This window comes from Chelon labrosus, assembly GCF_963514085.1.
Source record: "Chelon labrosus genome assembly, chromosome: 21".
In the NCBI taxonomy this organism is placed as follows: Eukaryota; Metazoa; Chordata; class Actinopteri; order Mugiliformes; family Mugilidae; genus Chelon; species Chelon labrosus.
The window spans coordinates 9,009,123-9,020,295 of record NC_140354.1 but is presented as its reverse complement, the minus strand read 5'-3'; positions in this window follow the sequence as shown (position 1 = coordinate 9,020,295).

Below are 11,173 nucleotides of genomic sequence, written 5' to 3'. Positions count from 1 at the left end.
GGCAGATCCACCTGCAGGCGCCAGACGTGACTAATATTACCTTCACTGACTTGGCGTTTTTTGCAGTGTTGACGTTAATTTAGAGCATCTGAGCATTTTCCTGCAAGTGCTCACCTACTTAACCAGTGCATTTTCACCATACCGTTGATGCTCAATTTCTCTTAAATCTCGCATACTGTAGGTATGAGTCAGACCTGAGTAAAACAGAAAGTATTTTTAGTTTTTCAGACTTCCTTGTGAGCTCCAGCTCGAGAGCCAACCAAACCTCGAGCGGTGCGTAGACATGGCTGGGGCTCAGCGGTGCGTTTCAGCCCTCATCTGCTGTGGAAAGGTATGCGGAGGTCACCCGAGATCAGGAAAGCAACTTTCTGCCATGGAGAGATGCCAAGATGCTGGAGTCTGCTCAGGACTTTTCTTTTGAATGTGCCGTCTCCACAGGGAGTGGCTTTTATTTAAACCAACACAGAGTCGGCCTGGATCTTTGGTGCTTCCCTTAATCCTCTTCTTATGCACAGTGGTGGGATGCAACTGTAAATCACAACCTTACGCGCTTGTTAATACTTCTTGCAAAGCACATGAGCGTTGGAAACGTACAATTATATGAAGAAAAAAAGGGACTAGATCTCATTTGTAGGTCAACCTGCTTGGTGTACAATTGCATTATTTGTCTAGCAAACAAAGGCAGCGCTGTAATTTGCTCTTTTAGCCGACAGCTAATCTGTAAAACTGCTTTGGAAAGACTCTCTTGTCTATCCCCCTTGATCATCCTGCTAATCTTTCCAAAAAGATGAGAGATTACCAGTTTCCTCCCCCGCAGCCATATGCCAAGTTGTTTGTCTGTAATGCATTTTAAAGCATCCTTGCACATTTCCAATCTCAGTGTATTGACAGGGTCATTATAACCAGATGAGGTCATGTGAGGTCTCAGGGGAGGAAGTGGATCCATGAGCATCAAAGCGAACGGGGGAAATGAGTTGAGTCACGTCTGGGGAACAATCAGTTCGGTGACACAATGCACTGACTCAGCAGCTGCTCCAGAAAAGGAGTACTGAAGGTTTATTTGTAAACCGTACAGCATAGTAACACGGTTAAATCTGTTTCCGTATTGTTTAAGATGATTAAATGAATATTTTTCTGGCCTAGGCAAATCATCCCGCTTATCTTGCAGACTCAAGAATGTTACGCCTCCCACCCACTCACAGCCCAAAACAGGAAGGGCTGGTTGGCAAATGGACAGCTCTGTTTCCGTAGCGACAGTGGGAGCATAAAAGCCCTGCTCGCCGCGTCTGCTCAGCCTCACCGTGAACCTCCTTAACGGGATGAGACTGGAGGCAGGAAACTGATGGAGGAAAGTGCGAGGGGATGGACGGGGACCTTTTTTTAAAATCCTGTCCCAAAGGGAGGTAGGGAGAGCAGGAAGGGTGTGTGCGTGTGTTTTTTAAATCCATCCAAAGAGTGCGGAAGCCTGTATTGTAGTTATTGATTCATTGATTAGATGGGTTTACAATCCTCTCAGGGCTGTGACAACTTAATGGAGGTGCAGAAGTAATTTATTCAAACTAGTTTGTTCATCCTCTTTTATGTGGCACAGTAGATTTAAAAGCATTGTCAGCAATAGGTACGTGGTTGTTGCTTCTGTGTGTCACCAGTTCTTCCCCTTTCACTGGACAATGTCGTGGCACATGTCACTTTAGACTCTACAAATGTAAACTCAGAGTCTCTGGTGGAGACTCTGGAGTAAAAAGCCGTCTCGACACTGTATACCACACTCTTTGCCAAATGGGGTTTTAGTTTACAAAGAGGCATTTATGGAACTTTGAACTGCAGGATTTTATTCCGTTCTTGTAAACGCTGAGCTTAGTTTGTGTTACTTCAAAGAGATGTTATACCTAGCTCCAAAAACCCAAATATTAAACTTCATATTAGCATGGTTTTTATATTGCTATAAAAAGATCTTAGTGCTTATTTTAGCTTACATACTTCCACTGGCCACCTTATTAGGTACACATTGCTAGTACCGGTTTGGAACTCATCTTGTCTTCAGATCTGCCTTTAATCTTCACCGAATAGATTCAACAAGGTGCTGGAAACATTCCTCAAAGAGTTTGGCCCATGTCGACATGATAGCGTCACACAGCTGCTGCAGATCCATGATGCAAATCTCCGATTACACCACATCCCAAAGGTGCTCTACTTGACTGAGATCTGGCGACTGTGGAGGCTCAATGTGGAGGCAGAAAGACTTATTGCCATGTTCAAGAAACCACTTTGAGATCATTTTAGCTTTGTGATATGGAGTGTTATCCTGCTGGAAGTTATAAAATTGGTAGTGTGGTCGGTTGTGGTCAACAACAGTACAACAATAGGTAGGCTGTGACATTTAAATAATACTCAGTGGGCACCAAGGGGATCAAAGTGTGGCAAGAAAATGTTCCCCACACTACTACACCAGCCTGAAGAGTGACTATACGACGGGATGGATCCATACTTTCGTGTTGTTGAAATGTCCAAGCAGAAATCAAGACTCCTCAGTCCAGGCAACATCTTTCCAATCGTTTTCTCTTCTTCGTGTGGTTGGAAATGCTCTAATGCATATGTTAGTTGTAAAGTGGATATCTGAGCTTCTCAAACCAGTCTGACCTCTGGCATCAAAAATCACTTGTGCCCATGGAACTACAGCTCACTGGACATTTTCTGTTTTTCAGATCCCTCTCCACACAGACAGTTGTGTGTTAAAATCCCAGTAGATCAACAGTTTCTGAAATACTCAGACCAGCCTGTCTGGCACCAGCATCCGTGCCCCTGTTCAAAGTCTCTTAAATCACCTTGATTCATCATTCTGATGCTCAGTTTGAAGTTCAGCAGTATTTTATGATATACATGTGTATATATTGAGCCTCCTACAAATCTTAAACACAGCCTTTGAAGCCATTTACTCTATGTATCCTATTATGTCCTACATCAGTGACACTTTAACCCCTACACTCCATTGCCAGTTCAATAGGCACAGTAGTGCAAGCAAATGAATTCTAATAACATCTAACACTTCAGCTTCACGAAGGTCATGGTGTTTAGCATTTGTTTAAAACATCTGAGAGATTCAACTGTGTTTTCCTTTTGGAGGCTGTGGTTTGTAGAACCATTGAATTGCATTGTGTTGCACCGTTTCTATTATTTTGACAACCCTTATTGTTGTCACTGGGCAAGGCTCAATAACAGAAGCGCTTTTGTGTTTAATTCAGTCCAGCATCACAAACTGCATCCTCCAGCTTTATCATACAGTTGAATAACCACCCTTCTGATGCTGTTCCTACATAAACCGAACATTAAAACAGCCATGAACGGTGTACTCTTTATATAGCCTATATACCCTTTAGAAACAGTATATAAGCATTAAATTGTTTTTAATACACTATAACCTGCTGTAAGGACGTTTTGTTTATACACCAGTTTCCACTTACTGCTTCTCAAAGGTGACATTGTTAACAAAATCCTAAACAAACACTTGAATCTGCATAAAATACGTAACGGACCAGTATTAAATATTGATATAGTGCCGATAAACACTACATATGGGCAATTAAAGTAAAGTGCTACCCATCATCTCGACCTTTAATGTACAGTGTATCCTGTTTGTATCATGGAGAGACATTTCATTCTCTTTCCTACCACTAGAGGGCAACAAAAATACTGCCAAACCCTCTCACCTCTGCTAACACTAAACTAGTGACCTACTTTTGGTTTGAGCTGTGCACACTGTCTCTGTCATGTCTACGTCTGTTTGTGGACTTTGTAGTACGGACAGGCTCAATAAAGAACAGTCTCACTTGCAGTATGAGTTCTGTTGCCAGTCATAAAAACTGGTCAACAGTTTTAATTTCAGTTGGCCTGCTTTCGATTAGAGCTGCCAGACTAACATTATTATAGTCTGAGCTGTGTGTGTGCGTTTTGCAGAGTCACGCTCTGAAAGCTGTGAATGCACTTTGCCCTCCCTTGCAGACTTGTCCCAGGTAACTCTGAATTTGTCTAAGAAACAAAAATGCATATTTAAAATTAAGAATGAGTTCATAAAGCCTTATCAAATGTAAATTCCTTCAATATTCACATCCATATGGTGTACAATCCCCTCAAAAGTGATTTCAAATGTGTTTGAAAAGCTGTTTAATGGAGATATTCCTTCATTGTTTCTTTATCAATTAAGCAGGTGAAAATTCTGTAAATATTTGCATTTGGAAACTATTGCTGTAAAACTCACAACATGTCTTGAAATGAGCTCTCAGTGCAAGTGATACTGGCCATCCACTGGCCAGTTTGGGGTCAACAAATCAACAGTTTGGTACATTCTGGTACACACTGGTGCTCTCTGCAACATGACAGGGCCTGGACGTCAACAGAAGACAGCAGCGGTGGATGAATTTAGGATCCTTTCCATGGTAAATAATAACAAACTCTTTCTCACATCCAGCAAAGTGAAGAACACTCTCCAGGAAGTTGGCACATTATAATCCATTTCCATGATGACAAGACATCATAAGAGCATATACTGAGGGTTTTCCCCAAGGTGCAAAGTGTCTTATTAAATTAGCATTGGAACAACATTCTTTGGGATGAAAACAACTACAACTTCTGTAAACAGGGTGGAAGTGGCATCATACATGAGCATGCATGGCTTCCAGTGGCACTGGGTCACTGGTGTTTGTTGAGGATGTGACAGAAGGACAGAAGCAGCTGGATAAACTCTGAAGAAAATTTGGACAGACAGATTTTATACTGTCTGCTCAGCTTCAGTCAAATGAAGCGAAGTGGGCAGTGGATGATGACCCAAAATGTCCTGTCAGTGCAATCCAGGAGCTTGACCTGATCCAAAAGCATGAGTTTTACTCACTGAAGAAAAAACTAAAGGCCCGAAACACTCATGAGCAAACAACAAGTTAGGTAGCTGCAGTAAAGCCTTGGCAAAGCAACACAAAGGAGGAAACCCATTCTTCCAACAGTCATTGATTGACATATTAAAAATCATAGTGAAAAAAATATTAAAAATACACATTTAATTGACAATGCTAAGCTATCCAATCACTTCTGAGGCATTGAAAATGCATGCATGATCTGTCCACCAATTTAAATGTGAGCACCTTCACGTTAAGGCTGAGAAACTGCACCTTAAGCCCACATTCATTATATAACTGTAACTTTGGTTTTGGTAAACAGCTAAAAAATGTGTCAGTGTTTATACATATACAGACCTAACTGTATGATAATGCATTAGCTGGAGTGCTACTGAACTAGTGAAGTGGTTTCTCTTTCTAAACATGAAACCTGCCAGTGGCTGACATTTTTTCATCGCTGTCTGTATTTATTCATATAGTACATACAGTATATTCTAAAGTCATGTTTATGAATGTGCCACATGTTCGAAGAGCTTAATTATTGTACTAACATTCCCACAAGGCGGCAGTACTAGCTAGGTAAACAAGGAAAAATAAACAGGCACTAGGCAGGGCGACTAAGCAAGGGCTGGGGTCCTTCACCACAGCTTGGAATCGGGACGAAAGGACGGAAGGTACAAAGCTTTCGAGCCTTTGTTATAAAGTCGCCGCCATCTTACTCAGGGATGACTTCGCCGCACACAGCAATAGTACATCGGTTTATATAAACAGTCCACGCAGGTCTCGCTGGTTATGGGTCAGTTATGTCAATGTCAACAGTTTTGCCAGGCCGTACATTAGGACTAACGTCCAGAGCTGTGTTTAATTTTGTATTTCATTGCTATGTTTTTGACAATTATTCCAAACATTTAGAATATAGTCAGTCAACAGTAGTATATGTACAGCTATGTCTTAACTGTGAAGACATACAAATATAATTCCTGAGAAAACACACAAATACACGTTTCCCTTTTATAAAAGAATAATGATTATATAAAACACATTATATTATTATATTATAATATAATGTGTATAATATAATATATATTATTATATTATATTATTAGTATATTATTCCATTAAATGTAATAATAGGTCATGCTAAGCTCACTAAGAGCTAGGCTAGGCTAACATTAAAAGCAGGCTAATCTTGAAATTTAAATGTGCTTAAAACATATTGTAACATACTATCACACACTACATAGTAATATAGTCACATGTGCAAGGTAAATCTGGCTAATTTACATACGCAGATGCTTAGGATGCTGAGGATGAACCACCTCCCGGTCTGATTCCTCAGACTCAATATGTTATGGTAATTAAAAGATAAGAAGATAAGACCAGATAATCCTTTATTTATCCCACAATGGGATAACATTTCTCTAAACTACATTTAAGAGCAAAATTTCAGACTTGAAGCTTTATAATAGCAGCTTTGGGATTATGTGGATAACTGAATATATTAACAAGTGGTAAAACTAAAATATACCATGCCCTAGGCCTTACTGTAAAATGCCCTGCACTTCCTGAAAAGTGCCCAGCTTCAATAATAACTATCAGAAACTCGCAGGAACATTAAGATTTCAGTAAAACATAAAATCAAATCTAGTAACTGTGCAAAGAAAAGAAAAGAAAAAGATCCGTGTTTAATTGTATGTGTGGTCACAAGCTGTGACCTTTTCTGACGTTCCTGAAGATCAGCCGAAGCATTAAGTGTTTATACGTGTTTGTGCGTTAAATGTCGGGATACCGAAGTGCAAGAGGATAAGTTGAGGGGCCACCTGAAATCAGAGGGTCTTTGGGTCTTTGCTCAGGTCGGTCTTCTCACTTAAAACCCCTCGCGGGGTGAGAAGCCTTCCCTCGATCTAGCTGTGAAAACATCGGGTTTCCCATAAAGCCATTAAATGATATCTTAGATACTGGACATTGTCTTTTTTGATTCCTCTTGATTTTTCCTTAAAAAACTTGATTTCAAAATTAAGGAAATACTAAAATACGACGTAAAATAAGTATAATATCAGCATTGATTTGGAGTCACTGGATCACATACCATGGAATGATTTGAATACTCAGCAACATCAGCGTTAACATGTTTTAAATTTAATCTACTGGAATTATTTAAAGGTCGGGATTTTCTTTCATAACCCTAACCCTAACCCTCGGTTCATAAATGTATTACCACCAGCACAACCAAATACCTGCTCCTCCTTTTCTGATACATTACTCAGTGTCGTTATAAGACCAATGTCACTAATTATGATGGATGCCATGGCCAGCCCTCTCTGCCTCTCTGCCTAATTGTGCCATAAGACGCCAAGGTTATGAATTATCAAATGATTTGTTTCGGGAAGCTTCTTCTCTTCTTCTACATTTATCTCGTGACAAAATGGGAGTGGATGCAATTAAGTATTAAGATGCTTTTTCTGGGTGGATGTCTTCAATAAGAAGGCATCAGTATTCAGCGCACACAAATGCAAAATACAAACGTGAGTTATCAGGTGATGTGAACCCTCCCGGTGTAATGTGGAGCTTTAGAAAACGATACCAGTTGAAAATGCAGAGTTTTGATATCGATCGCTGAGCTGTTGCTGCGGCTGGTTTATCATTATGAGGAAAATCACAACAGTTCTCCAGAGATCCAATAGGGGGGGTTCCTGTTTTACGCCACAGCTGTCAGGGTGAAATGGCTCCCTGAAAATAATGATCACACTCTGTGGCTTTCTGCTCTCTGCTGCTATTAGATGGCAACAGCGAGATTTCTGTGTGAAGACGGAGACTGATCAGAATATCAAATGACTGAACTTCCCCGGCACCACTGATTACTTCTTCAATCAAAGATAGGAATTGCTGGTATTGCCACCACCACCCACAAATTAAGTTCAGCCCCCCGAGTTTGGGAGAGCATTATACATCCGCGGGCACATAACTGGGAGGTCTGAGCGATCGAAATGGCAGTGTGATCTGTTTTGAATTACGCCAACGAGAGACACTCTCGGGGCCGGTGATGACAACTTATTTGGACCCCTTATAGCTACTGGCCATACTAATTAATCACACTCTTGTATTGAGTTCAGGGGAAGGATTTGGTGAGAGAGAAAATAGGAGAGACTGCATCCACCTCTCCAGACTGCTAAACACCATGAACTCGGTGAACCACAGCTTTAGGAGTTACAGAAGAATGAGTTGTTCAAGTGTGTGTGCAGTTTGTGCTCTACATTTTTGCTGCCGTCCCTTTGTGTTGCAGGCCTTTTGTGTCTGTGGTTCCACCTTATAAGATTATACACTGCAGCCACTTACTTGCTGCAGTGCTTAACCACATAGTTTCTAACTGATGACCCACACATCGTCTCACCGCTCCTTTTGATAACAAGATGCATCTGCTGGGTGTTTGTCAGTAAACCCCAGCTGATTGTAAAAAGATTCATCTTCCGTCAGAGCTGTGAAACATCTTGGAGAGTGCACAGACGTTCAGTAATTAGAAGCAAATGATCAGTCTGTTTCTGGAGTTATTAAATTATAAAGCTGTGGTACTCAATCGTTTTTCCTTTTTTTTTTTGCTTGTGAGCCTCTCAGAGCAAACAATCTGTGTTTATACATAAACTTAACAATTTTAAACTATTCAGTAAGCCTATTATTTCGTAAGTAATATTAAAAAAAAAAAAAAACATTTAACATAAATATGTATTTATACTGCTTTCCTGATTAAGGATTAATATTCCAGTTATCCCTCAGTTTTTTTTTTGTGTGTGTGACTCAAATAAGGCACATGTTCTGTATATACATCCTGTTGCCAAAACATTAGGTACACAAGTGAAAACAAGTGCATTCTAGTAACAGTCCTGCAGTAAATCTTAGCTTCATGACTGTTATAATAAAAGATATTATAGTGTAATAAAGGTGGTAACTCAACTGTATGATCATTTTGGAGGAGGAAGGCTGTGGTTCTTCTAAACTGGATTGAATTAAACACAAAAGTTTCTGTCATTTAGCCTTGCCGACAGATTAAAATGGGGTGGTCAAAAAAAAATAGAAACATTTGTCAACACAACACAATGCAATTCAATAGTCAGTGAAAACACAGTTGAGTCACTAGCTCTATCATTTATTTTGAATACCATAACCTCCATAAAGCTAAAATTTTGTGCGGGACTGTTGTATTAGAATGGATTTGTTTTCACTAGGGGTGGGACTCGATTAAAAAAAGAAATTATCTAATTAATTGGAGGCTTTGTAATTAATTAATCTCGATTAATCACATTTTAATCGCATAACAATATTTGCCCCAAAAAGCAACATTTTTCAATTTAAATGGATTTTAGTGGACGACTGAATTAAATAATAGACACAGACGTGAATATTGTAAACTCAAGCTCTTTTGATGTCTGGAAAAATGCATTTAATTGCATTTCAATTCCAAACAGTAGAAAAAGAAAGAAAATATCCATGGCCAAAACTGAACAGACCTAAAGTTAAAGTGCCATTTTAAGTACTTAAAGTACTTTTTCAGAACAGTATTGACTTCAAATGGTTAAAAAACAAAACAAACAAACAAACAAAACAAAACAGTTTGGGCTGCCAACACGTCTTGTCCGTACTCGGATGGGGATTGCTAGCGCTAACAGCTCCGGCAGTTTCTGTGCTCACTGCAACATGCTTTCCATTTAGATGGCACCGTAGTGTTGAAGTGTTTTTTTTAAATTTTTTTTTATTAAAATAAAATTTGCCTTCCATGAGTCCTAGCAACGTGCTTTCATCCGATTCCTCCGTTTTGGTAGGTGTTAGCCGAGCCCTGACGTGTGCATCAGTGTAATTGGTGTACCAGGAAATCGTGCACTAACAAACGTTCCGCATTGTTTGGAATGCAAACTGCGATTAAATGCGTTAATTTTTTTAATGCGTTATTTTTTTTGTGATTAATTAATCGTAATTAACGCGTTAAAGTCCCACCCCTAGTTTTCACTAGTGTACCAAATGAACTGGCAAGTGAGCGTATGTTTTTGTTTTGTCGTTTACAGAACTCAATAAAATGCGTTCCTCTTTTAAATACTTTAATACTAAATACTTTAAATTTCCACAACTATGTTAAAAAAGTGTATGCTTCATAGTTTGAGGCATATACTTATATATAGCTGAGTACTGCTAGTTATGTTTCCCTTTTGACTTAAAATAAGACAGCTTAAAGTGTAAAAGCTTTTCTATGACTCGGGGTACATGAAACCCAAATATTCTTAATGTGTCCCATACACGCACACAGCAGAGCAGGGATTATATTTGCACGTCTTCAAGCAAATTGACTGGCATGTGCCGTGCTGCTCAACAGATTGCAGGCAGACCGTGATTGATGGGCTGTCAGCGAATTCCAATTTGCATCCACTGATTGTAAAAACTAATCACTGCGAGAGGAGGAGCGACGAAGAGCGTGAAACGGTCGGAAGTCTCCCGCGGTACCGTGTTAACCGATGCATGTCTACCTCTTGTGTGGCTCCCAAAAAGACATCTTATGTAACACATACTGACTCGTGTCCCTCACTGACGCTCTGCAGCTGAAGCCGTGTGGGATTTATGAAAAAATGTATAGGTGATTTATTTCCTCTCCTTCTGGCTTGTCACAGGCTATACCGCCACCTCTCCATCACACTATGCACCTATACACCCCTCCTTTTCCACCAGTCCTCACTTTGTTCACTTCTCTTTGAAGTTGCACAGGAGCGTTTGGCCAACAGCTGGCCCACGGGAGAACAAAATGTCTTTGGAGTCTGCCCTGTGTCAAATAGGATAGTCCTCATTGTCGGTGGTTGTCATTTTGCCAGATGAAGGGGGCTGTTTGCGGTTCCTGTCCTCTGACTGGGAAGAGCGAGGGGCTCAAAGGGAGCTCCCTGGAGGGTGGTAAAGGGCGCTGCAGAGGATGAAGTCAGAGCCCTCGTCAACCTCTCCCAAAGCTCACCAACATTAGCAGCGGCGTCACTGCACAATCCTCCAGAATGCACACAAGGGCTCGTAATGTGGTGTAGTTAATAAAAATGAGTTGCCACAGAAGACTGGAGGATTGATGCCACTCTGTGGAGGTGAGGGGGGAACAGATAGCCTAGCTTAAAGCAACAACATCCACTACCAAGCACCTGTAAAGCTTACTACCTCCTATATAAACCATACATAATGCATGAAAGTCTTTTTTCACAGGCCGCACTGCCAATTAAATGCCAGTTACATTTGCACGTTGTGAATCTCTTTTGATAAAACCAACAACG